This window comes from Protopterus annectens, chromosome 12.part0 (genome assembly GCF_019279795.1).
Source record: "Protopterus annectens isolate FY-2018-M chromosome 12.part0, PAN1.0, whole genome shotgun sequence".
Lineage (NCBI taxonomy): Eukaryota > Metazoa > Chordata > Ceratodontiformes > Protopteridae > Protopterus > Protopterus annectens.
This window is the reverse complement of record NC_056746.1, coordinates 837,409-864,092: the sequence shown is the minus strand read 5'-3', so window position 1 is coordinate 864,092 and position 26,684 is coordinate 837,409.

The window sequence follows — 26,684 nt, the reverse complement described above, 5'->3', positions numbered from 1 at the left end:
AACTGCCAGTTTCAGTATGACCGTTTATTGTTTTAGCTTTCCTATGCATTTCAAGCATGTTTCTGCATAGAGAAAAATAACCCTGGAAAGTTGTTTTTCTCCAAGAGGGAAAAAGCTAGGAGGCTGAAACTCTGCAGGTGTGTAGGGTACTATCCACCCTACAAAGGGGTAGGGCAATCCTGGTTCTGGCTTAACTGCCAGTTTCAGTATGACCGTTTATTGTTTTAGCTTTCCCTATGCATTTCAAGCATGTTTCTGCATAGAGAAAAAATAACCCTGGAAAGTTGTTTTTCTCCAAGAGGGAAAAAGCTAGGAGGCTGAAACTCTGCAGGTGTGTAGGGTACTATCCACCCTACAAAGGGGTAGGGCAATCCTGGTTCTGGCTTAACTGCCAGTTTCAGTATGACCGTTTATTGTTTTTAGCTTTCCTATGCATTTCAAGCATGTTTCTGCATAGAGAAAAAATAACCCTGGAAAGTTGTTTTCTCCAAGAGGGAAAAAGCTAGGAGGCTGAAACTCTGCAGGTGTGTAGGGTACTATCCACCCTACAAAGGGGTAGGGCAATCCTGGTTCTGGCTTAACTGCCAGTTTCAGTATGACCGTTTATTGTTTTAGCTTTCCCTATGCATTTCAAGCATGTTTCTGCATAGAGAAAAATAACCCTGGAAAGTTGTTTTCTCCAAGAGGGAAAAAGCTAGGAGGCTGAAACTCTGCAGGTGTGTAGGGTACTATCCACCCTACAAAGGGGTAGGGCAATCCTGGTTCTGGCTTAACTGCCAGTTTCAGTATGACCGTTTATTGCTTTTAGCTTTCCCTATGCATTTCAAGCATGTTTCTGCATAGAGAAAAATAACCCTGGAAAGTTGTTTTTCTCCAAGAGGGAAAAAGCTAGGAGGCTGAAACTCTGCAGGTGTGTAGGGTACTATCCACCCTACAAAGGGGTAGGGCAATCCTGGTTCTGGCTTAACTGCCAGTTTCAGTATGACCGTTTATTTTTTTAGCTTTTCCTATGCATTTCAAGAATGTTTCTGCATAGAGAAAAAATAACCCTGGAAAGTTGTTTTTCTCCAAGAGGGAAAAAGCTAGGAGGCTGAAACTCTGCAGGTGTGTAGGGTACTATCCACCCTACAAAGGGGTAGGGCAATCCTGGTTCTGGCTTAACTGCCAGTTTCAGTATGACCGTTTATTGTTTTTAGCTTTCCCTATGCATTTCAAGCATGTTTCTGCATAGAGAAAAATAACCCTGGAAAGTTGTTTTTCTCCAAGAGGGAAAAAGCTAGGAGGCTGAAACTCTGCAGGTGTGTAGGGTACTATCCACCCTACAAAGGGGTAGGGCAATCCTGGTTCTGGCTTAACTGCCAGTTTCAGTATGACCGTTTATTGTTTTTAGCTTTCCTATGCATTTCAAGCATGTTCCTGCATAGAGAAAAATAACCCTGGAAAGTTGTTTTTCTCCAAGAGGGAAAAAGCTAGGAGGCTGAAACTCTGCAGGTGTGTAGGGTACTATCCACCCTACAAAGGGGTAGGGCAATCCTGGTTCTGGCTTAACTGCCAGTTTCAGTATGACCGTTTATTGTTTTAGCTTTCCCTATGCATTTCAAGCATGTTTCTGCATAGAGAAAAAATAACCCTGGAAAGTTGTTTTTCTCCAAGAGGGAAAAAGCTAGGAGGCTGAAACTCTGCAGGTGTGTAGGGTACTATCCACCCTACAAAGGGGTAGGGCAATCCTGGTTCTGGCTTAACTGCCAGTTTCAGTATGACCGTTTATTTTTTTAGCTTTCCCTATGCATTTCAAGCATGTTTCTGCATAGAGAAAAATAACCCTGGAAAGTTGTTTTTCTCCAAGAGGGAAAAAGCTAGGAGGCTGAAACTCTGCAGGTGTGTAGGGTACTATCCACCCTACAAAGGGGTAGGGCAATCCTGGTTCTGGCTTAACTGCCAGTTTCAGTATGACCGTTTATTGTTTTTAGCTTTCCCTATGCATTTCAAGCATGTTTCTGCATAGAGAAAAAATAACCCTGGAAAGTTGTTTTTCTCCAAGAGGGAAAAAGCTAGGAGGCTGAAACTCTGCAGGTGTGTAGGGTACTATCCACCCTACAAAGGGGTAGGGCAATCCTGGTTCTGGCTTAACTGCCAGTTTCAGTATGACCGTTTATTGCTTTTAGCTTTCCTTATGCATTTCAAGCATGTTTCTGCATAGAGAAAAAATAACCCTGGAAAGTTGTTTTTCTCCAAGAGGGAAAAAGCTAGGAGGCTGAAACTCTGCAGGTGTGTAGGGTACTATCCACCCTACAAAGGGGTAGGGCAATCCTGGTTCTGGCTTAACTGCCAGTTTCAGTATGACCGTTTATTGTTTTTAGCTTTCAGTATGCATTTCAAGCATGTTTCTGCATAGAGATATAATAACCCTGGAAAGTTGTTTTTTCTCCAAGAGGGAAAAGCTAGGAGGCTGAAACTCTGCAGGTGTGTAGGGTACTATCCACCCTACAAAGGGGTAGGGCAATCCTGGTTCTGGCTTAACTGCCAGTTTCAGTATGACCGTTTATTGTTTTTAGCTTTCTTTTGCATTTCAAGCATGTTTCTGCATAGAGAAAAAAATACCTGTGGAAAGTTGTTTTCTCCAAGAGGGAAAAAGCTAGGAGGCTGAAACTCTGCAGGTGTGTAGGGTACTATCCACCCTACAAAGGGGTAGGGCAATCCTGGTTCTGGCTTAACTGCCAGTTTCAGTATGACCGTTTATTGTTTTAGCTTTCCCTATGCATTTCAAGCATGTTTCTGCATAGAGAAAAAATAACCCTGGAAAGTTGTTTTTCTCCAAGAGGGAAAAAGCTAGGAGGCTGAAACTCTGCAGGTGTGTAGGGTACTATCCACCCTACAAAGGGGTAGGGCAATCCTGGTTCTGGCTTAACTGCCAGTTTCAGTATGACCGTTTATTGTTTTTAGCTTTCCCTATGCATTTCAAGCATGTTTCTGCATAGAGAAAAAATAACCCTGGAAAGTTGTTTTCTCCAAGAGGAAAAAGCTAGGAGGCTGAAACTCTGCAGGTGTGTAGGGTATTATCCACCCTACAAAGGGGTAGGGCAATCCTGGTTCTGGCTTAACTGCCAGTTTCAGTATGACCGTTTATTGTTTTTAGCTTTCTTTTTGCATTTCAAGCATGTTTCTGCATAGAGAAAAATAATACCTGTGGAAAGTTGTTTTTCTCCAAGAGGGAAAAAGCTAGGAGGCTGAAACTCTGCAGGTGTGTAGGGTACTATCCACCCTACAAAGGGGTAGGGCAATCCTGGTTCTGGCTTAACTGCCAGTTTCAGTATGACCGTTTATTGTTTTTAGCTTTTCCTATGCATTTCAAGCATGTTTCTGCATAGAGAAAAAATAACCCTGGAAAGTTGTTTTTCTCCAAGAGGGAAAAAGCTAGGAGGCTGAAACTCTGCAGGTGTGTAGGGTACTATCCACCCTACAAAGGGGTAGGGCAATCCTGGTTCTGGCTTAACTGCCAGTTTCAGTATGACCGTTTATTTTTTTAGCTTTCCCTATGCATTTCAAGCATGTTTCTGCATAGAGAAAAATAACCCTGGAAAGTTGTTTTTCTCCAAGAGGGAAAAAGCTAGGAGGCTGAAACTCTGCAGGTGTGTAGGGTACTATCCACCCTACAAAGGGGTAGGGCAATCCTGGTTCTGGCTTAACTGCCAGTTTCAGTATGACCGTTTATTGTTTTAGCTTTCCCTATGCATTTCAAGCATGTTTCTGCATAGAGAAAAAATAACCCTGGAAAGTTGTTTTTCTCCAAGAGGGAAAAAGCTAGGAGGCTGAAACTCTGCAGGTGTGTAGGGTACTATCCACCCTACAAAGGGGTAGGGCAATCCTGGTTCTGGCTTAACTGCCAGTTTCAGTATGACCGTTTATTGTTTTAGCTTTCCCTATGCATTTCAAGCATGTTTCTGCATAGAGAAAAAATAACCCTGGAAAGTTGTTTTTCTCCAAGAGGGAAAAAGCTAGGAGGCTGAAACTCTGCAGGTGTGTAGGGTACTATCCACCCTACAAAGGGGTAGGGCAATCCTGGTTCTGGCTTAACTGCCAGTTTCAGTATGACCGTTTATTGTTTTTAGCTTTCCCTATGCATTTCAAGCATGTTTCTGCATAGAAAAAAATAACCCTGGAAAGTTGTTTTTCTCCAAGAGGGAAAAAGCTAGGAGGCTGAAACTCTGCAGGTGTGTAGGGTACTATCCACCCTACAAAGGGGTAGGGCAATCCTGGTTCTGGCTTAACTGCCAGTTTCAGTATGACCGTTTATTGTTTTTAGCTTTCTCTACGCATTTCAAGCATGTTTCTGCATAGAGAAAAAATAACCCTGGAAAGTTGTTTTCTCCAAGAGGGAAAAAGCTAGGAGGCTGAAACTATGCAGGTGTGTAGGGTACTATCCACCCTACAAAGGGGTAGGGCAATCCTGGTTCTGGCTTAACTGCCAGTTTCAGTATGACCGTTTATTGTTTTTAGCTTTCTTTTTGCATTTCAAGCATGTTTCTGCATAGAGAAAAAATACCTGTGGAAAGTTGTGTTTCTCCAAGAGGGAAAAAGCTAGGAGGCTGAAACTCTGCAGGTGTGTAGGGTACTATCCACCCTACAAAGGGGTAGGGCAATCCTGGTTCTGGCTTAACTGCCAGTTTCAGTATGACCGTTTATTGTTTTAGCTTTCCCTATGCATTTCAAGCATGTTTCTGCATAGAGAAAAAATAACCCTGGAAAGTTGTTTTTCTCCAAGAGGGAAAAAGCTAGGAGGCTGAAACTCTGCAGGTGTGTAGGGTACTATCCACCCTACAAAGGGGTAGGGCAATCCTGGTTCTGGCTTAACTGCCAGTTTCAGTATGACCGTTTATTGTTTTAGCTTTCCCTATGCATTTCAAGCATGTTTCTGCATAGAGAAAAAATAACCCTGGAAAGTTGTTTTTCTCCAAGAGGGAAAAAGCTAGGAGGCTGAAACTCTGCAGGTGTGTAGGGTACTATCCACCCTACAAAGGGGTAGGGCAATCCTGGTTCTGGCTTAACTGCCAGTTTCAGTATGACCGTTTATTGTTTTAGCTTTCCCTATGCATTTCAAGCATGTTTCTGCATAGAGAAAAAATAACCCTGGAAAGTTGTTTTTCTCCAAGAGGGAAAAAGCTAGGAGGCTGAAACTCTGCAGGTGTGTAGGGTACTATCCACCCTACAAAGGGGTAGGGCAATCCTGGTTCTGGCTTAACTGCCAGTTTCAGTATGACCGTTTATTGTTTTAGCTTTCCCTATGCATTTCAAGCATGTTTCTGCATAGAGAAAAATAACCCTGGAAAGTTGTTTTTCTCCAAGAGGGAAAAAGCTAGGAGGCTGAAACTCTGCAGGTGTGTAGGGTACTATCCACCCTACAAAGGGGTAGGGCAATCCTGGTTCTGGCTTAACTGCCAGTTTCAGTATGACCGTTTATTGTTTTAGCTTTCCCTATGCATTTCAAGCATGTTTCTGCATAGAGAAAAAATAACCCTGGAAAGTTGTTTTTTCTCCAAGAGGGAAAAAGCTAGGAGGCTGAAACTCTGCAGGTGTGTAGGGTACTATCCACCCTACAAAGGGGTAGGGCAATCCTGGTTCTGGCTTAACTGCCAGTTTCAGTATGACCGTTTATTGTTTTAGCTTTCCCTATGCATTTCAAGCATGTTTCTGCATAGAGAAAAAATAACCCTGGAAAGTTGTTTTTCTCCAAGAGGGAAAAAGCTAGGAGGCTGAAACTCTGCAGGTGTGTAGGGTACTATCCACCCTACAAAGGGGTAGGGCAATCCTGGTTCTGGCTTAACTGCCAGTTTCAGTATGACCGTTTATTGTTTTAGCTTTCCCTATGCATTTCAAGCATGTTTCTGCATAGAGAAAAAATAACCCTGGAAAGTTGTTTTTCTCCAAGAGGGAAAAAGCTAGGAGGCTGAAACTCTGCAGGTGTGTAGGGTATTATCCACCCTACAAAGGGGTAGGGCAATCCTGGTTCTGGCTTAACTGCCAGTTTCAGTATGACCGTTTATTGTTTTAGCTTTCTTTTGCATTTCAAGCATGTTTCTGCATAGAGAAAAAATACCTGTGGAAAGTTGTTTTTCTCCAAGAGGGAAAAAGCTAGGAGGCTGAAACTCTGCAGGTGTGTAGGGTACTATCCACCCTACAAAGGGGTAGGGCAATCCTGGTTCTGGCTTAACTGCCAGTTTCAGTATGACCGTTTATTGTTTTAGCTTTCCCTATGCATTTCAAGCATGTTTCTGCATAGAGAAAAAATAACCCTGGAAAGTTGTTTTTCTCCAAGAGGGAAAAAGCTAGGAGGCTGAAACTCTGCAGGTGTGTAGGGTACTATCCACCCTACAAAGGGGTAGGGCAATCCTGGTTCTGGCTTAACTGCCAGTTTCAGTATGACCGTTTATTGTTTTTAGCTTTCCCTATGCATTTCAAGCATGTTTCTGCATAGAGAAAAAATAACCCTGGAAAGTTGTTTTTCTCCAAGAGGGAAAAAGCTAGGAGGCTGAAACTCTGCAGGTGTGTAGGGTATTATCCACCCTACAAAGGGGTAGGGCAATCCTGGTTCTGGCTTAACTGCCAGTTTCAGTATGACCGTTTATTGTTTTTAGCTTTCTTTTTGCATTTCAAGCATGTTTCTGCATAGAGAAAAAATACCTGTGGAAAGTTGTTTTCTCCAAGAGGGAAAAAGCTAGGAGGCTGAAACTCTGCAGGTGTGTAGGGTACTATCCACCCTACAAAGGGGTAGGGCAATCCTGGTTCTGGCTTAACTGCCAGTTTCAGTATGACCGTTTATTGTTTTTAGCTTTCCCTATGCATTTCAAGCATGTTTCTGCATAGAGAAAAATAACCCTGGAAAGTTGTTTTTCTCCAAGAGGGAAAAAGCTAGGAGGCTGAAACTCTGCAGGTGTGTAGGGTACTATCCACCCTACAAAGGGGTAGGGCAATCCTGGTTCTGGCTTAACTGCCAGTTTCAGTATGACCGTTTATTGTTTTTAGCTTTCCCTATGCATTTCAAGCATGTTTCTGCATAGAGAAAAAATAACCCTGGAAAGTTGTTTTTCTCCAAGAGGGAAAAAGCTAGGAGGCTGAAACTCTGCAGGTGTGTAGGGTACTATCCACCCTACAAAGGGGTAGGGCAATCCTGGTTCTGGCTTAACTGCCAGTTTCAGTATGACCGTTTATTGTTTTAGCTTTCCCTATGCATTTCAAGCATGTTTCTGCATAGAGAAAAAATAACCCTGGAAAGTTGTTTTTCTCCAAGAGGGAAAAAGCTAGGAGGCTGAAACTCTGCAGGTGTGTAGGGTACTATCCACCCTACAAAGGGGTAGGGCAATCCTGGTTCTGGCTTAACTGCCAGTTTCAGTATGACCGTTTATTGTTTTAGCTTTCCCTATGCATTTCAAGCATGTTTCTGCATAGAGAAAAAATAACCCTGGAAAGTTGTTTTTCTCCAAGAGGAAAAAGCTAGGAGGCTGAAACTCTGCAGGTGTGTAGGGTACTATCCACCCTACAAAGGGGTAGGGCAATCCTGGTTCTGGCTTAACTGCCAGTTTCAGTATGACCGTTTATTGTTTTAGCTTTCTTTTTGCATTTCAAGCATGTTTCTGCATAGAGAAAAAATAACCCTGGAAAGTTGTTTTTCTCCAAGAGGGAAAAAGCTAGGAGGCTGAAACTCTGCAGGTGTGTAGGGTACTATCCACCCTACAAAGGGGTAGGGCAATCCTGGTTCTGGCTTAACTGCCAGTTTCAGTATGACCGTTTATTGTTTTAGCTTTCCCTATGCATTTCAAGCATGTTTCTGCATAGAGAAAAAATAACCCTGGAAAGTTGTTTTTCTCCAAGAGGGAAAAAGCTAGGAGGCTGAAACTCTGCAGGTGTGTAGGGTACTATCCACCCTACAAAGGGGTAGGGCAATCCTGGTTCTGGCTTAACTGCCAGTTTCAGTATGACCGTTTATTGTTTTAGCTTTCCCTATGCATTTCAAGCATGTTTCTGCATAGAGAAAAAATAACCCTGGAAAGTTGTTTTTCTCCAAGAGGAAAAAGCTAGGAGGCTGAAACTCTGCAGGTGTGTAGGGTATTATCCACCCTACAAAGGGGTAGGGCAATCCTGGTTCTGGCTTAACTGCCAGTTTCAGTATGACCGTTTATTGTTTTAGCTTTCTTTTTGCATTTCAAGCATGTTTCTGCATAGAGAAAAAATACCTGTGGAAAGTTGTTTTTCTCCAAGAGGGAAAAAGCTAGGAGGCTGAAACTCTGCAGGTGTGTAGGGTACTATCCACCCTACAAAGGGGTAGGGCAATCCTGGTTCTGGCTTAACTGCCAGTTTCAGTATGACCGTTTATTGTTTTAGCTTTCCCTATGCATTTCAAGCATGTTTCTGCATAGAGAAAAAATAACCCTGGAAAGTTGTTTTTCTCCAAGAGGGAAAAAGCTAGGAGGCTGAAACTCTGCAGGTGTGTAGGGTACTATCCACCCTACAAAGGGGTAGGGCAATCCTGGTTCTGGCTTAACTGCCAGTTTCAGTATGACCGTTTATTGTTTTAGCTTTCCCTATGCATTTCAAGCATGTTTCTGCATAGAGAAAAAATAACCCTGGAAAGTTGTTTTTCTCCAAGAGGGAAAAAGCTAGGAGGCTGAAACTCTGCAGGTGTGTAGGGTACTATCCACCCTACAAAGGGGTAGGGCAATCCTGGTTCTGGCTTAACTGCCAGTTTCAGTATGACCGTTTATTGTTTTAGCTGTTCCTATGCATTTCAAGCATGTTTCTGCATAGAGAAAAAATAACCCTGGAAAGTTGTTTTTCTCCAAGAGGGAAAAAGCTAGGAGGCTGAAACTCTGCAGGTGTGTAGGGTACTATCCACCCTACAAAGGGGTAGGGCAATCCTGGTTCTGGCTTAACTGCCAGTTTCAGTATGACCGTTTATTGTTTTTAGCTTTCCTATGCATTTCAAGCATGTTTCTGCATAGAGAAAAAATAACCCTGGAAAGTTGTTTTTCTCCAAGAGGGAAAAAGCTAGGAGGCTGAAACTCTGCAGGTGTGTAGGGTACTATCCACCCTACAAAGGGGTAGGGCAATCCTGGTTCTGGCTTAACTGCCAGTTTCAGTATGACCGTTTATTGTTTTAGCTTTCCCTATGCATTTCAAGCATGTTTCTGCATAGAAAAAATAACCCTGGAAAGTTGTTTTTCTCCAAGAGGGAAAAAGCTAGGAGGCTGAAACTCTGCAGGTGTGTAGGGTACTATCCACCCTACAAAGGGGTAGGGCAATCCTGGTTCTGGCTTAACTGCCAGTTTCAGTATGACCGTTTATTGTTTTAGCTTTCCCTATGCATTTCAAGCATGTTTCTGCATAGAGAAAAAATAACCCTGGAAAGTTGTTTTTCTCCAAGAGGAAAAAGCTAGGAGGCTGAAACTCTGCAGGTGTGTAGGGTACTATCCACCCTACAAAGGGGTAGGGCAATCCTGGTTCTGGCTTAACTGCCAGTTTCAGTATGACCGTTTATTGTTTTAGCCTGTTCCTATGCATTTCAAGCATGTTTCTGCATAGAGAAAAAATAACCCTGGAAAGTTGTTTTTCTCCAAGAGGGAAAAAGCTAGGAGGCTGAAACTCTGCAGGTGTGTAGGGTACTATCCACCCTACAAAGGGGTAGGGCAATCCTGGTTCTGGCTTAACTGCCAGTTTCAGTATGACCGTTTATTGTTTTAGCTTTCCCTATGCATTTCAAGCATGTTTCTGCATAGAGAAAAAATAACCCTGGAAAGTTGTTTTTCTCCAAGAGGGAAAAAGCTAGGAGGCTGAAACTCTGCAGGTGTGTAGGGTACTATCCACCCTACAAAGGGGTAGGGCAATCCTGGTTCTGGCTTAACTGCCAGTTTCAGTATGACCGTTTATTGTTTTAGCTTTCCCTATGCATTTCAAGCATGTTTCTGCATAGAGAAAAAATAACCCTGGAAAGTTGTTTTTCTCCAAGAGGGAAAAAGCTAGGAGGCTGAAACTCTGCAGGTGTGTAGGGTACTATCCACCCTACAAAGGGGTAGGGCAATCCTGGTTCTGGCTTAACTGCCAGTTTCAGTATGACCGTTTATTTTTTTAGCTTTCCCTATGCATTTCAAGCATGTTTCTGCATAGAGAAAAATAACCCTGGAAAGTTGTTTTTCTCCAAGAGGGAAAAAGCTAGGAGGCTGAAACTCTGCAGGTGTGTAGGGTACTATCCACCCTACAAAGGGGTAGGGCAATCCTGGTTCTGGCTTAACTGCCAGTTTCAGTATGACCGTTTATTGTTTTAGCTTTCCCTATGCATTTCAAGCATGTTTCTGCATAGAGAAAAAATAACCCTGGAAAGTTGTTTTTCTCCAAGAGGGAAAAAGCTAGGAGGCTGAAACTCTGCAGGTGTGTAGGGTACTATCCACCCTACAAAGGGGTAGGGCAATCCTGGTTCTGGCTTAACTGCCAGTTTCAGTATGACCGTTTATTTTTTTAGCTTTCCCTATGCATTTCAAGCATGTTTCTGCATAGAGAAAAATAACCCTGGAAAGTTGTTTTTCTCCAAGAGGGAAAAAGCTAGGAGGCTGAAACTCTGCAGGTGTGTAGGGTACTATCCACCCTACAAAGGGGTAGGGCAATCCTGGTTCTGGCTTAACTGCCAGTTTCAGTATGACCGTTTATTGTTTTAGCTGTTCCTATGCATTTCAAGCATGTTTCTGCATAGAGAAAAAATAACCCTGGAAAGTTGTTTTTCTCCAAGAGGAAAAAGCTAGGAGGCTGAAACTCTGCAGGTGTGTAGGGTACTATCCACCCTACAAAGGGGTAGGGCAATCCTGGTTCTGGCTTAACTGCCAGTTTCAGTATGACCGTTTATTGTTTTCAGCTTTCCCTATGCATTTCAAGCATGTTTCTGCATAGAGAAAAAATAACCCTGGAAAGTTGTTTTTCTCCAAGAGGGAAAAAGCTAGGAGGCTGAAACTCTGCAGGTGTGTAGGGTACTATCCACCCTACAAAGGGGTAGGGCAATCCTGGTTCTGGCTTAACTGCCAGTTTCAGTATGACCGTTTATTGTTTTAGCTTTCCCTATGCATTTCAAGCATGTTTCTGCATAGAGAAAAAATAACCCTGGAAAGTTGTTTTTCTCCAAGAGGGAAAAAGCTAGGAGGCTGAAACTCTGCAGGTGTGTAGGGTACTATCCACCCTACAAAGGGGTAGGGCAATCCTGGTTCTGGCTTAACTGCCAGTTTCAGTATGACCGTTTATTGTTTTTAGCTTTCCCTATGCATTTCAAGCATGTTTCTGCATAGAGAAAAAATAACCCTGGAAAGTTGTTTTTCTCCAAGAGGAAAAAGCTAGGAGGCTGAAACTCTGCAGGTGTGTAGGGTACTATCCACCCTACAAAGGGGTAGGGCAATCCTGGTTCTGGCTTAACTGCCAGTTTCAGTATGACCGTTTATTGTTTTTAGCTTTCCCTATGCATTTCAAGCATGTTTCTGCATAGAGAAAAATAACCCTGGAAAGTTGTTTTTCTCCAAGAGGGAAAAAGCTAGGAGGCTGAAACTCTGCAGGTGTGTAGGGTACTATCCACCCTACAAAGGGGTAGGGCAATCCTGGTTCTGGCTTAACTGCCAGTTTCAGTATGACCGTTTATTGTTTTTAGCTTTCTTTTTGCATTTCAAGCATGTTTCTGCATAGAGAAAAAAATACCTGTGGAAAGTTGTTTTTCTCCAAGAGGGAAAAAGCTAGGAGGCTGAAACTCTGCAGGTGTGTAGGGTACTATCCACCCTACAAAGGGGTAGGGCAATCCTGGTTCTGGCTTAACTGCCAGTTTCAGTATGACCGTTTATTGTTTTTAGCTTTCCCTATGCATTTCAAGCATGTTTCTGCATAGAGAAAAAATAACCCTGGAAAGTTGTTTTTCTCCAAGAGGGAAAAAGCTAGGAGGCTGAAACTCTGCAGGTGTGTAGGGTACTATCCACCCTACAAAGGGGTAGGGCAATCCTGGTTCTGGCTTAACTGCCAGTTTCAGTATGACCGTTTATTGTTTTAGCTTTCCCTATGCATTTCAAGCATGTTTCTGCATAGAGAAAAAATAACCCTGGAAAGTTGTTTTTCTCCAAGAGGGAAAAAGCTAGGAGGCTGAAACTCTGCAGGTGTGTAGGGTACTATCCACCCTACAAAGGGGTAGGGCAATCCTGGTTCTGGCTTAACTGCCAGTTTCAGTATGACCGTTTATTGTTTTAGCTTTCCCTATGCATTTCAAGCATGTTTCTGCATAGAGAAAAAATAACCCTGGAAAGTTGTTTTTCTCCAAGAGGGAAAAAGCTAGGAGGCTGAAACTCTGCAGGTGTGTAGGGTACTATCCACCCTACAAAGGGGTAGGGCAATCCTGGTTCTGGCTTAACTGCCAGTTTCAGTATGACCGTTTATTGTCTTTAGCTTTCCCTATGCATTTCAAGCATGTTTCTGCATAGAGGAAAAATAACCCTGGAAAGTTGTTTTTCTCCAAGAGGGAAAAAGCTAGGAGGCTGAAACTCTGCAGGTGTGTAGGGTACTATCCACCCTACTAAGGGGTAGGGCAATCCTGGTTCTGGCTTAACTGCCAGTTTCAGTATGACCGTTTATTGCTTTTAGCTTTTCCTATGCATTTCAAGCATGTTTCTGCATAGAGAAAAAATAACCCTGGAAAGTTGTTTTTCTCCAAGAGGGAAAAAGCTAGGAGGCTGAAACTCTGCAGGTGTGTAGGGTACTATCCACCCTACAAAGGGGTAGGGCAATCCTGGTTCTGGCTTAACTGCCAGTTTCAGTATGACCGTTTATTGTTTTTAGCTTTCCCTATGCATTTCAAGCATGTTTCTGCATAGAGAAAAAATAACCCTGGAAAGTTGTTTTTCTCCAAGAGGGAAAAAGCTAGGAGGCTGAAACTCTGCAGGTGTGTAGGGTACTATCCACCCTACAAAGGGGTAGGGCAATCCTGGTTCTGGCTTAACTGCCAGTTTCAGTATGACCGTTTATTGTTTTAGCTTTCCCTATGCATTTCAAGCATGTTTCTGCATAGAGAAAAAATAACCCTGGAAAGTTGTTTTTCTCCAAGAGGAAAAAGCTAGGAGGCTGAAACTCTGCAGGTGTGTAGGGTACTATCCACCCTACAAAGGGGTAGGGCAATCCTGGTTCTGGCTTAACTGCCAGTTTCAGTATGACCGTTTATTGTTTTAGCCTGTTCCTATGCATTTCAAGCATGTTTCTGCATAGAGAAAAAATAACCCTGGAAAGTTGTTTTTCTCCAAGAGGGAAAAAGCTAGGAGGCTGAAACTCTGCAGGTGTGTAGGGTACTATCCACCCTACAAAGGGGTAGGGCAATCCTGGTTCTGGCTTAACTGCCAGTTTCAGTATGACCGTTTATTGTTTTAGCTTTCCCTATGCATTTCAAGCATGTTTCTGCATAGAGAAAAAATAACCCTGGAAAGTTGTTTTTCTCCAAGAGGGAAAAAGCTAGGAGGCTGAAACTCTGCAGGTGTGTAGGGTACTATCCACCCTACAAAGGGGTAGGGCAATCCTGGTTCTGGCTTAACTGCCAGTTTCAGTATGACCGTTTATTTTTTTAGCTTTCCCTATGCATTTCAAGCATGTTTCTGCATAGAGAAAAATAACCCTGGAAAGTTGTTTTTCTCCAAGAGGGAAAAAGCTAGGAGGCTGAAACTCTGCAGGTGTGTAGGGTACTATCCACCCTACAAAGGGGTAGGGCAATCCTGGTTCTGGCTTAACTGCCAGTTTCAGTATGACCGTTTATTGTTTTTAGCTTTCCCTATGCATTTCAAGCATGTTTCTGCATAGAGAAAAAATAACCCTGGAAAGTTGTTTTTCTCCAAGAGGGAAAAAGCTAGGAGGCTGAAACTCTGCAGGTGTGTAGGGTACTATCCACCCTACAAAGGGGTAGGGCAATCCTGGTTCTGGCTTAACTGCCAGTTTCAGTATGACCGTTTATTGTTTTTAGCTTTCCCTATGCATTTCAAGCATGTTTCTGCATAGAGAAAAAATAACCCTGGAAAGTTGTTTTTCTCCAAGAGGGAAAAAGCTAGGAGGCTGAAACTCTGCAGGTGTGTAGGGTACTATCCACCCTACAAAGGGGTAGGGCAATCCTGGTTCTGGCTTAACTGCCAGTTTCAGTATGACCGTTTATTTTTTTAGCTTTCCCTATGCATTTCAAGCATGTTTCTGCATAGAGAAAAATAACCCTGGAAAGTTGTTTTTCTCCAAGAGGGAAAAAGCTAGGAGGCTGAAACTCTGCAGGTGTGTAGGGTACTATCCACCCTACAAAGGGGTAGGGCAATCCTGGTTCTGGCTTAACTGCCAGTTTCAGTATGACCGTTTATTGTTTTTAGCTTTCCCTATGCATTTCAAGCATGTTTCTGCATAGAGAAAAAAAATACCTGGAAAGTTGTTTTTCTCCAAGAGGAAAAAGCTAGGAGGCTGAAACTCTGCAGGTGTGTAGGGTACTATCCACCCTACAAAGGGGTAGGGCAATCCTGGTTCTGGCTTAACTGCCAGTTTCAGTATGACCGTTTATTGTTTTAGCTTTCCCTATGCATTTCAAGCATGTTTCTGCATAGAGAAAAAATAACCCTGGAAAGTTGTTTTTCTCCAAGAGGAAACAGCTAGGAGGCTGAAACTCTGCAGGTGTGTAGGCTACTATCCACCCTACTAAGGGGTAGGGCAATCCTGGTTCTGGCTTAACTGCCAGTTTCAGTATGACCGTTTATTGCTTTTAGCTTTTCCTATGCATTTCAAGCATGTTTCTGCATAGAGAAAAAATAACCCTGGAAAGTTGTTTTTCTCCAAGAGGGAAAAAGCTAGGAGGCTGAAACTCTGCAGGTGTGTAGGGTACTATCCACCCTACAAAGGGGTAGGGCAATCCTGGTTCTGGCTTAACTGCCAGTTTCAGTATGACCGTTTATTGTTTTTAGCTTTCCCTATGCATTTCAAGCATGTTTCTGCATAGAGAAAAAATAACCCTGGAAAGTTGTTTTTCTCCAAGAGGGAAAAAGCTAGGAGGCTGAAACTCTGCAGGTGTGTAGGGTACTATCCACCCTACAAAGGGGTAGGGCAATCCTGGTTCTGGCTTAACTGCCAGTTTCAGTATGACCGTTTATTGTTTTAGCTTTCCCTATGCATTTCAAGCATGTTTCTGCATAGAGAAAAAATAACCCTGGAAAGTTGTTTTTCTCCAAGAGGGAAAAAGCTAGGAGGCTGAAACTCTGCAGGTGTGTAGGGTACTATCCACCCTACAAAGGGGTAGGGCAATCCTGGTTCTGGCTTAACTGCCAGTTTCAGTATGACCGTTTATTGTTTTTAGCTTTCCCTATGCATTTCAAGCATGTTTCTGCATAGAGAAAAATAACCCTGGAAAGTTGTTTTTCTCCAAGAGGAAAAAGCTAGGAGGCTGAAACTCTGCAGGTGTGTAGGGTACTATCCACCCTACAAAGGGGTAGGGCAATCCTGGTTCTGGCTTAACTGCCAGTTTCAGTATGACCGTTTATTGTTTTAGCTTTCCCTATGCATTTCAAGCATGTTTCTGCTTAGAGAAAAATAACCCTGGAAAGTTGTTTTTCTCCAAGAGGGAAAAAGCTAGGAGGCTGAAACTCTGCAGGTGTGTAGGGTACTATCCACCCTACAAAGGGGTAGGGCAATCCTGGTTCTGGCTTAACTGCCAGTTTCAGTATGACCGTTTATTGTTTTAGCTTTCCCTATGCATTTCAAGCATGTTTCTGCATAGAGAAAAAATAACCCTGGAAAGTTGTTTTTCTCCAAGAGGGAAAAAGCTAGGAGGCTGAAACTCTGCAGGTGTGTAGGGTACTATCCACCCTACAAAGGGGTAGGGCAATCCTGGTTCTGGCTTAACTGCCAGTTTCAGTATGACCGTTTATTGTTTTAGCTTTCCCTATGCATTTCAAGCATGTTTCTGCATAGAGAAAAAATAACCCTGGAAAGTTGTTTTTCTCCAAGAGGGAAAAAGCTAGGAGGCTGAAACTCTGCAGGTGTGTAGGGTACTATCCACCCTACAAAGGGGTAGGGCAATCCTGGTTCTGGCTTAACTGCCAGTTTCAGTATGACCGTTTATTGTTTGTAGCTGTTCCTATGCATTTCAAGCATGTTTCTGCATAGAGAAAAAATAACCCTGGAAAGTTGTTTTTCTCCAAGAGGGAAAAAGCTAGGAGGCTGAAACTCTGCAGGTGTGTAGGGTACTATCCACCCTACAAAGGGGTAGGGCAATCCTGGTTCTGGCTTAACTGCCAGTTTCAGTATGACCGTTTATTGTTTTAGCTTTCCCTATGCATTTCAAGCATGTTTCTGCATAGAGAAAAAATAACCCTGGAAAGTTGTTTTTCTCCAAGAGGGAAAAAGCTAGGAGGCTGAAACTCTGCAGGTGTGTAGGGTACTATCCACCCTACAAAGGGGTAGGGCAATCCTGGTTCTGGCTTAACTGCCAGTTTCAGTATGACCGTTTATTTTTTTAGCTTTCCCTATGCATTTCAAGCATGTTTCTGCATAGAGAAAAATAACCCTGGAAAGTTGTTTTTCTCCAAGAGGGAAAAAGCTAGGAGGCTGAAACTCTGCAGGTGTGTAGGGTACTATCCACCCTACAAAGGGGTAGGGCAATCCTGGTTCTGGCTTAACTGCCAGTTTCAGTATGACCGTTTATTGTTTTAGCTTTCCCTATGCATTTCAAGCATGTTTCTGCATAGAGAAAAAATAACCCTGGAAAGTTGTTTTTCTCCAAGAGGAAAAAGCTAGGAGGCTGAAACTCTGCAGGTGTGTAGGGTACTATCCACCCTACAAAGGGGTAGGGCAATCCTGGTTCTGGCTTAACTGCCAGTTTCAGTATGACCGTTTATTGTTTTAGCTTTCCTATGCATTTCAAGCATGTTTCTGCATAGAGAAAAAAAATACCTCTGGAAAGTTGTTTTTCTCCAAGAGGGAAAAAGCTAGGAGGCTGAAACTCTGCAGGTGTGTAGGGTACTATCCACCCTACAAAGGGGTAGGGCAATCCTGGTTCTGGCTTAACTGCCAGTTTCAGTATGACCGTTTATTGTTTTAGCTTTCCCTATGCATTTCAAGCATGTTTCTGCATAGAGAAAAAATAACCCTGGAAAGTTGTTTTTCTCCAAGAGGGAAAAAGCTAGGAGGCTGAAACTCTGCAGGTGTGTAGGGTACTATCCACCCTACAAAGGGGTAGGGCAATCCTGGTTCTGGCTTAACTGCCAGTTTCAGTATGACCGTTTATTGTTTTAAGCTTTCCCTATGCATTTCAAGCATGTTTCTGCATAGAGAAAAAATAACCCTGGAAAGTTGTTTTTCTCCAAGAGGGAAAAAGCTAGGAGGCTGAAACTCTGCAGGTGTGTAGGGTACTATCCACCCTACAAAGGGGTAGGGCAATCCTGGTTCTGGCTTAACTGCCAGTTTCAGTATGACCGTTTATTTTTTTAGCTTTCCCTATGCATTTCAAGCATGTTTCTGCATAGAGAAAAATAACCCTGGAAAGTTGTTTTTCTCCAAGAGGGAAAAAGCTAGGAGGCTGAAACTCTGCAGGTGTGTAGGGTACTATCCACCCTACAAAGGGGTAGGGCAATCCTGGTTCTGGCTTAACTGCCAGTTTCAGTATGACCGTTTATTGTTTTAGCTATTCCTATGCATTTCAAGCATGTTTCTGCATAGAGAAAAAATAACCCTGGAAAGTTGTTTTTCTCCAAGAGGGAAAAAGCTAGGAGGCTGAAACTCTGCAGGTGTGTAGGGTACTATCCACCCTACAAAGGGGTAGGGCAATCCTGGTTCTGGCTTAACTGCCAGTTTCAGTATGACCGTTTATTTTTTTAGCTTTCCCTATGCATTTCAAGCATGTTTCTGCATAGAGAAAAATAACCCTGGAAAGTTGTTTTTCTCCAAGAGGGAAAAAGCTAGGAGGCTGAAACTCTGCAGGTGTGTAGGGTACTATCCACCCTACAAAGGGGTAGGGCAATCCTGGTTCTGGCTTAACTGCCAGTTTCAGTATGACCGTTTATTGTTTTAGCTTTCCCTATGCATTTCAAGCATGTTTCTGCATAGAGAAAAAATAACCCTGGAAAGTTGTTTTTCTCCAAGAGGGAAAAAGCTAGGAGGCTGAAACTCTGCAGGTGTGTAGGGTACTATCCACCCTACAAAGGGGTAGGGCAATCCTGGTTCTGGCTTAACTGCCAGTTTCAGTATGACCGTTTATTTTTTTAGCTTTCCCTATGCATTTCAAGCATGTTTCTGCATAGAGAAAAATAACCCTGGAAAGTTGTTTTTCTCCAAGAGGGAAAAGCTAGGAGGCTGAAACTCTGCAGGTGTGTAGGGTACTATCCACCCTACAAAGGGGTAGGGCAATCCTGGTTCTGGCTTAACTGCCAGTTTCAGTATGACCGTTTATTGTTTATAGCTTTTCCTATGCATTTCAAGCATGTTTCTGCATAGAGAAAAAATAACCCTGGAAAGTTGTTTTTCTCCAAGAGGAAAAAAAGCTAGGAGGCTGAAACTCTGCAGGTGTGTAGGGTACTATCCACCCTACAAAGGGGTAGGGCAATCCTGGTTCTGGCTTAACTGCCAGTTTCAGTATGACCGTTTATTGTTTTTAGCTTTCCTATGCATTTCAAGCATGTTTCTGCATAGAGAAAAAATAACCCTGGAAAGTTGTTTTTCTCCAAGAGGGAAAAAGCTAGGAGGCTGAAACTCTGCAGGTGTGTAGGGTACTATCTACCCTACAAAGGGTAGGGCAATCCTGGTTCTGGCTTAACTGCCTCTTGGAGAAAAACAACTTTCCAGGGTTATTTTTTCTCTATGCAGAAACATGCTTGAAAGGCATAGGGAAAGCTAAAACCAATAAACGGTCATACTGAAACTGGCAGTTAAGCCAGAACCAGGATTGCCCTACCCTTTGTAGGGTGGATAGTACCCTACACACCTGCAGAGTTTCAGCCTCCTAGCTTTTTCCCTCTTGGAGAAAAAAAACTTTCCAGGGTTATTATTTCTCTATGCAGAAACATGCTTGAAATGCAAAAGAAAGCTAAAAACAATAAGCGGTCATACTGAAACTGGCAGTTAAGCCAGAACCAGGATTGCCCTACCCTTTGTAGGGTGGATAGTACCCTACACACCTGCAGAGTTTCAGCCTCCTAGCTTTTTCCCTCTTGGAGTAAAACAACTTTCCAGGGTTATTATTTCTCTATGCAGAAACATGCTTGAAATGCATAGGAAAGCTAAAACAATAAACGGTCATACTGAAACTGGCAGTTAAGCCAGAACCAGGATTGCCCTACCCTTTGTAGGGTGGATAGTACCCTACACACCTGCAGAGTTTCAGCCTCCTAGCTTTTTTCCCTCTTGGAAAAACAACTTTCCAGGGTTATTTTTCTCTATGCAGAAACATGCTTGAAATGCATAGGAAAGCTAAAAACAATAAGCGGTCATACTGAAACTGGCAGTTAAGCCAGAACCAGGATTGCCCTACCCTTTGTAGGGTGGATAGTACCCTACACACCTGCAGAGTTTCAGCCTCCTAGCTTTTCCCTCTTGGAAAAACACAACTCTCCAGGGTTATATTTCTCTATGCAGAAACATGCTTGAAATGCATAGGAAAGCTAAAAACAATAAGCGGTCATACTGAAACTGGCAGTTAAGCCAGAACCAGGATTGCCCTACCCTTTGTAGGGTGGATAGTACCCTACACACCTGCAGAGTTTCAGCCTCCTAGCTTTTTCCCTCTTGGAGAAAAACAACTTTCCAGGGTTATTTTTCTCTATGCAGAAACATGCTTGAAATGCATAGGGAAAGCTAAAAACAATAAGCGGTCATACTGAAACTGGCAGTTAAGCCAGAACCAGGATTGCCCTACCCTTTGTAGGGTGGATAGTACCCTACACACCTGCAGAGTTTCAGCCTCCTAGCTTTTCCCTCTTGGAAAAACAACTTTCCACAGGTATTATTTTCTCTATGCAGAAACGTGCTTGAAATGCAAAAAGAAAGCTAAAAAAATAAGCGGTCATACTGAAACTGGCAGTTAAGCCAGAACCAGGATTGCCCTACCCTTTGTAGGGTGGATAATACCCTACACACCTGCAGAGTTTCAGCCTCCTAGCTTTTTCCCTCTTGGAGAAAAACAACTTTCCAGGGTATTTTTCTCTATGCAGAAACATGCTTGAAATGCATAGGAAAGCTAAAAACAATAAGCGGTCATACTGAAACTGGCAGTTAAGCCAGAACCAGGATTGCCCTACCCCTTTGTAGGGTGGATAGTACCCTACACACCTGCAGAGTTTCAGCCTCCTAGCTTTTTCCCTCTTGGAAAAACAACTTTCCAGGGTTATTATTTCTCTATGCAGAAACATGCTTGAAATCCATAGGGAAAGCTAAAAACAATAAACGGTCATACTGAAACTGGCAGTTAAGCCAGAACCAGGATTGCCCTACCCTTTGTAGGGTGGATAGTACCCTACACACCTGCAGAGTTTCAGCCTCCTAGCTTTTTCCTCTTGGAAAAACAACTTTCCAGGGTTATTTTTTCTCTATGCAGAAACATGCTTGAAATGCGTGGTGACTGCTAAAAACAATAAGCGGTCATACTGAAACTGGCAGTTAAGCCAGAACCAGGATTGCCCTACCCTTTGTAGGGTGGATAGTACCCTACACACCTGCAGAGTTTCAGCCTCCTAGCTTTTCCCTCTTGGAGAAAAACAACTTTCCAGGGTTATGTTTTCTCTATGCAGAAACATGCTTGAAATGCATAGGAAAGCTAAAAACAATAAACGGTCATACTGAAACTGGCAGTTAAGCCAGAACCAGGATTGCCCTACCCTTTGTAGGGTGGATAGTACCCTACACACCTGCAGAGTTTCAGCCTCCTAGCTTTTCCCTCTTGGAGAAAAACAACTTTCCAGGGTTATTTTTCTCTATGCAGAAAGATGCTTGAAATGCATAGGGAAAGCTAAAAACAATAAGCGGTCATACTGAAACTGGCAGTTAAGCCAGAACCAGGATTACCCTACCCTTTGTAGGGTGGATAGTACCCTACACACCTGCAGAGTTTCAGCCTCCTAGCTTTTTCCCTCTTGGAGAAAAACAACTTTCCAGGGTTACTTTTTGTTTATGCAGAAACATGCTTGAAATGCATAGGGAAAGCTAAAAACAATAAACTGTCATACTGAAACTGGCAGTTAAGCCAGAACCAGGATTGCCCTACCCTTTGTAGGGTGGATAGTACCCTACACACCTGCAGAGTTTCAGCCTCCTAGCTTTTCCCTCTTGGAAAAAAACAACTTTCCAGGGTTATTTTTTCTCTATGCAGAAACATGCTTGAAATGCATAGCGAAAGCTAAAAACAATAAGCGGTCATACTGAAACTGGCAGTTAAGCCAGAACCAGGATTGCCCTACCCCTTTGTAGGGTGGATAGTACCCTACACACCTGCAGAGTTTCAGCCTCCTAGCTTTTCCCTCTTGGCTAAAAACAACTTTCCATGGTTATTTTTACGCTATGCAGAAACATGCTTGAAATGCATAGGGAAAGCTAAAAACAATAAGCGGTCATACTGAAACTGGCAGTTAAGCCAGAACCAGGATTGCCCTACCCTTTGTAGGGTGGATAGTACCCTACACACCTGCAGAGTTTCAGCCTCCTAGCTTTTCCCTCTTGGAAAAAAACAACTTTCCAGGGTTATTTTTCTCTATGCAGAAACATGCTTGAAATGCATAGGGAAAGCTAAAAACAATAAACGGTCATACTGAAACTGGCAGTTAAGCCAGAACCAGGATTGCCCTACCCTTTGTAGGGTGGATAGTACCCTACACACCTGCAGAGTTTCAGCCTCCTAGCTTTTTCCCTCTTGGAGAAAAACAACTTTCCAGGGTTATTTTTTCTCTATGCAGAAACATGCTTGAAATGCATAGGGAAAGCTAAAAACAATAAGCGGTCATACTGAAACTGGCAGTTAAGCCAGAACCAGGATTGCCCTACCCTTTGTAGGGTGGATAGTACCCTACACACCTGCAGAGTTTCAGCCTCCTAGCTTTTCCCTCTTGGAGAAAAACAACTTTCCAGGGTTATTTTTCTCTATGCAGAAACATGCTTGAAATGCATAGGAAAGCTAAAAACAATAAACAGTCATACTGAAACTGGCAGTTAAGCCAGAACCAGGATTGCCCTACCCCTTTGTAGGGTGGATAGTACCCTACACACCTGCAGAGTTTCAGCCTCCTAGCTTTTTTCCCTATTGCAGGAAAAAAACTTTCCAGGGTTATTTTTTCTCTATGCAGAAACATGCTTGAAATGCATAGGGAAAGCTAAAAACAATAAGCGGTCATACTGAAACTGGCAGTTAAGCCAGAACCAGGATTGCCCTACCCTTTGTATGGTGGATAGTACCCTACACACCTGCATAGTTTCAGCCTCCTAGCTTTTTCCCTCTTGGAAAAACAACTTTCCAGGGTTATTTTTCTCTATGCAGAAACATGCTTGAAATGCATAGGAAAGCTAAAAACAATAAGCGGTCATACTGAAACTGGCAGTTAAGCCAGAACCAGGATTGCCCTACCCTTTGTAGGGTGGATAGTACCCTACACACCTGCAGAGTTTCAGCCTCCTAGCTTTTTCCCTCTTGGAGAAAAACAACTTTCCAGGGTTATTTTTCTCTATGCAGAAACATGCTTGAAATGCATAGGAAAGCTAAAAACAATAAGCGGTCATACTGAAACTGGCAGTTAAGCCAGAACCAGGATTGCCCTACCCTTTGTAGGGTGGATAGTACCCTACACACCTGCAGAGTTTCAGCCTCCTAGCTTTTTCCCTCTTGGAAAAACAACTTTCCAGGGTTATTTTTCTCTATGCAGAAACATGCTTGAAATGCATAGGAAAGCTAAAAACAATAAGCGGTCATACTGAAACTGGCAGTTAAGCCAGAACCAGGATTGCCCTACCCTTTGTAGGGTGGATAGTACCCTACACACCTGCAGAGTTTCAGCCTCCTAGCTTTTCCCTCTTGGAAAAACAACTTTCCACAGGTATTTTTTCTCTATGCAGAAACATGCTTGAAATGCAAAGGAAACCTAAAAACAATAAGCGGTCATACTGAAACTGGCAGTTAAGCCAGAACCAGGATTGCCCTACCCTTTGTAGGGTGGATAGTACCCTACACACCTGCAGAGTTTCAGCCTCCTAGCTTTTTCCCTCTTGGAGAAAAACAACTTTCCAGGGTTATTTTTTCTCTATGCAGAAACATGCTTGAAATGCATAGGAAAGCTAAAAACAATATGTGGTCATACTGAAACTGGCAGTTAAGCCAGAACCAGGATTGCCCTACCCTTTGTAGGGTGGATAGTACCCTACACACCTGCAGAGTTTCAGCCTCCTAGCTTTTCCCTCTTGGAGAAAAACAACTTTCCAGGGTTATTTTTCTCTATGCAGAAACATGCTTGAAATGCATAGGGAAAGCTAAAAACAATAAGCGGTCATACTGAAACTGGCAGTTAAGCCAGAACCAGGATTGCCCTACCCCTTTGTAGGGTGGATAGTACCCTACACACCTGCAGAGTTTCAGCCTCCTAGCTTTTTCCCTCTTGGAGAAAAACAACTTTCCACAGGTATTTTTTTCTCTATGCAGAAACATGCTTGAAATGCAAAAAGAAAGCTAAAAACAATAAGCGGTCATACTGAAACTGGCAGTTAAGCCAGAACCAGGATTGCCCTACCCTTTGTAGGGTGGATAATACCCTACACACCTGCAGAGTTTCAGCCTCCTAGCTTTTTCCTCTTGGAGAAAAACAACTTTCCAGGGGTATTTTTCTCTATGCAAAAACATGCTTGAAATATATAGGTAAAGCTAAAAACAATAAACGGTCATACTGAAACTGGCAGTTAAGCCAGAACCAGGATTGCCCTACCCTTTGTAGGGTGGATAGTACCCTACACACCTGCAGAGTTTCAGCCTCCTAGCTTTTTCCCTCTTGGAGAAAAACAACTTTCCAGGGTTATTTTTCTCTATGCAGAAACATGCTTGAAATGCATAGGGAAAGCTAAAAACAATAAGCGGTCATACTGAAACTGGCAGTTAAGCCAGAACCAGGATTGCCCTACCCCTTTGTAGGGTGGATAGTACCCTACACACCTGCAGAGTTTCAGCCTCCTAGCTTTTTCCCTCTTGGAAAAAAAAACCTTTTCAGGGTTAAAACACTTTTTTTCTCTATGCAGAAACATGCTTGAAATGCATAGGAAAGCTAAAAACAATAAGCGGTCATACTGAAACTGGCAGTTAAGCCAGAACCAGGATTGCCCTACCCCTTTGTAGGGTGGATAATACCCTACACACCTGCAGAGTTTCAGCCTCCTAGCTTTTTCCTCTTGGAAAAACAACTTTCCAGGGTTATTTTTTCTCTATGCAGAAACATGCTTGAAATGCATAGGAAAGGCTAAAAACAATAAGCGGTCATACTGAAACTGGCAGTTAAGCCAGAACCAGGATTGCCCTACCCCTTTGTAGGGTGGATAGTACCCTACACACCTGCAGAGTTTCAGCCTCCTAGCTTTTCCCTCTTGGAGAAAACAACTTTCCAGGGTTATTTTTTCTCTATGCAGAAACATGCTTGAAATGCATAGGGAAAGCTAAAAACAATAAGCGGTCATACTGAAACTGGCAGTTAAGCCAGAACCAGGATTGCCCTACCCTTTGTAGGGTGGATAGTACCCTACACACCTGCAGAGTTTCAGCCTCCTAGCTTTTTCCCTCTTGGAAAAACAACTTTCCAGGGTTATTTTTCTCTATGCAGAAACATGCTTGAAATGCATAGGAAAGCTAAAAACAATAAATGGTCATACTGAAACTGGCAGTTAAGCCAGAACCAGGATTGCCCTACCCCTTTGTAGGGTGGATAGTACCCTACACACCTGCAGAGTTTCAGCCTCCTAGCTTTTCCCTCTTGGAGAAAAACAACTTTCCACAGGTATTTTTTCTCTATGCAGAAACATGCTTGAAATGCATAGGGAAAGCTAAAAACAATAAGCGGTCATACTGAAACTGGCAGTTAAGCCAGAACCAGGATTGCCCTACCCCTTTGTAGGGTGGATAATACCCTACACACCTGCAGAGTTTCAGCCTCCTAGCTTTTTCCTCTTGGAGAAAAACAACTTTCCAGGGTTATTTTTTCTCTATGCAGAAACATGCTTGAAATGCATAGGGAAAGCTAAAAACAATAAGCGGTCATACTGAAACTGGCAGTTAAGCCAGAACCAGGATTGCCCTACCCCTTTGTAGGGTGGATAGTACCCTACACACCTGCAGAGTTTCAGCCTCCTAGCTTTTTCCCTCTTGGAGAAAAACAACTTTCCAGGGTTATTTTTTCTCTATGCAGAAACATGCTTGAAATGCATAGGGAAGCTAAAAACAATAAGTGGTCATACTGAAACTGGCAGTTAAGCCAGAACCAGGATTGCCCTACCCTTTGTAGGGTGGATAGTACCCTACACACCTGCAGAGTTTCAGCCTCCTAGCTTTTCCCTCTTGGAAAAACAACTTTCCATAGGTATTTTTTCTCTATGCAAAAACATGCTTGAAATGCATAAGGAAAGCTAAAAACAATAACCGGTCATACTGAAACTGGCAGTTAAGCCAGAACCAGGATTGCCCTACCCCTTTGTAGGGTGGATAGTACCCTACACACCTGCAGAGTTTCAGCCTCCTAGCTTTTTCCCTCTTGGAAAAACAACTTTCCAGGGTTATTTTTTCTCTATGCAGAAACATGCTTGAAATGCATAGGCAAAGCTAAAAACAATAAGCGGTCATACTGAAACTGGCAGTTAAGCCAGAACCAGGATTGCCCTACCCCTTTGTAGGGTGGATAGTACCCTACACACCTGCAGAGTTTCAGCCTCCTAGCTTTTTCCCTCTTGGAGAAAAACAACTTTCCAGGGTTATTTTTTCTCTATGCAGAAACATGCTTGAAATGCATAGGGAAAGCTAAAAACAATAAACGGTCATACTGAAACTGGCAGTTAAGCCAGAACCAGGATTGCCCTACCCTTTGTAGGGTGGATAGTACCCTACACACCTGCAGAGTTTCAGCCTCCTAGCTTTTTCCCTCTTGGAGAAAAACAACTTTCCAGGGTTATTTTTCTCTATGCAGAAACATGCTTGAAATGCATAGGAAAGCTAAAAACAATAAGCGGTCATACTGAAACTGGCAGTTAAGCCAGAACCAGGATTGCCCTACCCTTTGTAGGGTGGATAGTACCCTACACACCTGCAGAGTTTCAGCCTCCTAGCTTTTCCCTCTTGAAGAAAAACAACTTTCCATAGGTATTTTTTCTCTATGCAAAAACATGCTTGAAATGCATAGGAAAGCTAAAAACAATAAGTGGTCATACTGAAACTGGCAGTTAAGCCAGAACCAGGATTGCCCTACCCCTTTGTAGGGTGGATAGTACCCTACACACCTGCAGAGTTTCAGCCTCCTAGCTTTTTCCAAAACAACTTTCCAGGGTTATTTTTCTCTATGCAGAAACATGCTTGAAATGCATAGTGAAAGCTAAAAACAATAAACGGTCATACTGAAACTGGCAGTTAAGCCAGAACCAGGATTGCCCTACCCCTTTGTAGGGTGGATAGTACCCTACACACC